The following is a 2,638-nucleotide window of genomic DNA, read 5'->3' on the forward strand; positions in this document are numbered from 1 at the left end:
CCCATGCTCTCAGGGCGGTGCCGGGCAGCGGTAGGACTTGAACCCACGCCCAATGGGGTCTTTGACCTTTCTGCTGCCATGGACCCTGTCAGCCATCTGGTGAAACCTACGGACCCCTTCCCAGAAGAGTGTTTTTAAATGGAATCAATTACGTAAGAGTAAAAGGAAACCATTTATAGTCGAGTCTGGCTAAGAACACACTGATGAAGATGCTGTGACACTGTCACCTATACGCTGCTTGATTAAAGCCATGAATAACCAGATCGAGGGGTGGACCTCATAACGACTGTCATTTGCGTGTTGTGATGGATAGAGGTGTCTGCGGCAACAGGAATATGATATGAAGATACATATGGTTTCTATTGGTGACCAAGGCCCAACTACTGCTGCTACTACTATGACTGCCATTTGTCACCTACACTGATGCCTGGAGATGTTAATTAGTATAAATAAAGATGTCATTTTTTTTTCCTATCCAGATTCCCGGGCCCCTGGGAACCAAAGACTGTGACTCGGGGAGACAGGAGCTGCACCCCTGCCTCAGGAGGGCCCTGGGTCCCATTCCTCCCTCTCCCTGCCCATTTCCTCGCTCCACCCTCGAACCAGAGCATGGGAAGGGTGTGTACCAGGAAAAGCTCAATGGCATATTCTGGGGTGTGGTTTAGCCGTTTTGATTTTATTTAAAAAATAAAAGGCACTTCCCTGGCGGTCCAGTGGTTAAGACTCTGCGCTTCCACGGCAGGGGGCCCAGGTTCGATCCCTGGTCAGGGAACTAAGATCCTACATGCTGTGTGGCACGTGCAAAAAATAAATAAATAAATAATTTAAATAAATAAATAAAAATCAGAGACAATGGAACTATTATGAAAGGCATGTGACGTCCACCCATGCTGGCCTCACACGCCAGCACGTGACCTTGGAGAGTAACTCCAGTCAGAAGTGGGTGGAGGACATCAGGGACCGGAGTGGGGGTGACCTTGGCCTCAGACACTGCACACAGGGCCCTGAGGGGAAGCAGAACAAGGCGTGTGCATCTCCATTGCCAGCAGAGGACAGAGTCCCAGGTAGGTGGTCAGTCAGCCCGGGTGTACACCTGCCTCTGCTCCAGGCCCCTAGCAGTGTCCTCTCCTCTCCCTGGGCCTCAGTTTCCTCATCTGTAAAATGGGTCCACCAACTCTTACTAGCAAGGCTGCGGCGAGGATTTAAGTGAGATGGAGGCTTAACTGTGAGAAAGCACAGAGGGCTGAGGCTGATGCTGTAGCTCTTGGATAAATATGCGTTCCACACGAACCTGGGAGACAGAAGTCAGCAACAGGAGGGCAAGAGGGTGGGGAAATGAGGTTGGCGGGGCCCAGCCTGTAAGCAAGGAGCTTGGGGTTATCCTGGGGGCAGTGGGAAGTGGTGAGTGCTGGTGAGGTTGGGGCTCTGGGAGTGGACATGGCTTTTTCTAGTGTAGGATGGCTTAGTAGACGAGGGCTGGAGGCCAGGTGAGAGGTGCTGGGGGACCCAGGGATCACCTCAAAGGAGAGGAGACGGAAGACAGAGGGAAGAAGGTGGCCAAGAGGCCAAATGCTCTGGGCCAGAGGAGGTGACACAGAGACCCCACTCTAGCCTCAGGCCAGGCAAACTCACAGCCTTTCTTGCCATGGGCCTCACCGGCCTCATCTGCCCAATGGGAGCCGGAAGGAGAACAGTGGCCAGGGAGCGCCTGGCCACCCAAGGGAGAGCGAGAGGTATGCCTGGCAGGGTCGGGATAATGAGGCCTTGACCGCAAAATTTAATGGGGTGCCCCCAACTCAGTAATCAAGATCAACAGCATTTTAATGCAACGTTTAAAAACGAATGCCCAAAAACAATGACGAACAAAACATCACATTTTTAAATGGGATAAATAACGGCGCTATGCTAAGCTGTATTAGAGCCTGAAGCAAAAGGGAAAAAAATCAGTAATACTGATCCCGTCTTTGTTTAAAATGTGGACATATTGTTCATCATGGATATTTTTTCATCGATTCAGATTTTTTTTGCTAACAACTTTACTGAGCTCTAATTCATATATTATAAATTCACCTATTTAAAGTGTACAATTCAACGGTTTTTCATGCATTCACAGAGTTGTGCAAACATCCCCACGATCAATTTTAGAATATCTTCAACACCCCACGGAGAAGCCCGGCACTCAAGCTACACCCCCTACCCCTCCTCCCCCCAGCCCCTGGCAACCCACTAATCTATTGGGTTGGCCAAAAAGTTCGTTCGGGTTTTTCCCTAAAATGTTATGGAAAAACCAGAACGAACTTTTTGGCCAACCCAATACTTTCTGTCTCTATGGATTTGCCTCTTCTGAACATTTCCTATAAACGGAATAACATAAAACAGGGTCTTTCGCTTCTTTCCTTTAGCATAATGTTTTCAAGGTTCACCCGTTGGTTTTGATTTTGCATTAAAATAGTATTTATCTTGATTGCTGAGCTTTGGGGCACTCACTCCCTTAAATTCTGTACCCAAGTCAAGTGCCTCATATACCTAATCTCAGCTCTGGGTCTTGGGATCCCTCCAGACTAAACCCGGGTATCTGCAAACCCTAAATTGAAAGCATTTTTTTTTTTTTTTTTTTTTTTTTTTGAACTACGGGCCC

General features: G+C 48.4%; 1 non-coding gene across 1 annotated transcript; it reads left to right on the top strand.

Moving 5' to 3' along the window:
- Positions 1-699: 699 nt before the first annotated feature.
- Positions 700-772, top strand: TRNAG-UCC (transfer RNA glycine (anticodon UCC)). The gene has a single exon. It is a non-coding gene; the product is annotated as a tRNA-Gly (tRNA).
- Positions 773-2,638: the final 1,866 nt, after the last annotated feature.

Source organism: Lipotes vexillifer, unplaced genomic scaffold (assembly GCF_000442215.2).
Source record: "Lipotes vexillifer unplaced genomic scaffold, Lipotes_vexillifer_v1.1 scaffold691, whole genome shotgun sequence".
In the NCBI taxonomy this organism is placed as follows: domain Eukaryota; kingdom Metazoa; phylum Chordata; class Mammalia; order Artiodactyla; family Lipotidae; genus Lipotes; species Lipotes vexillifer.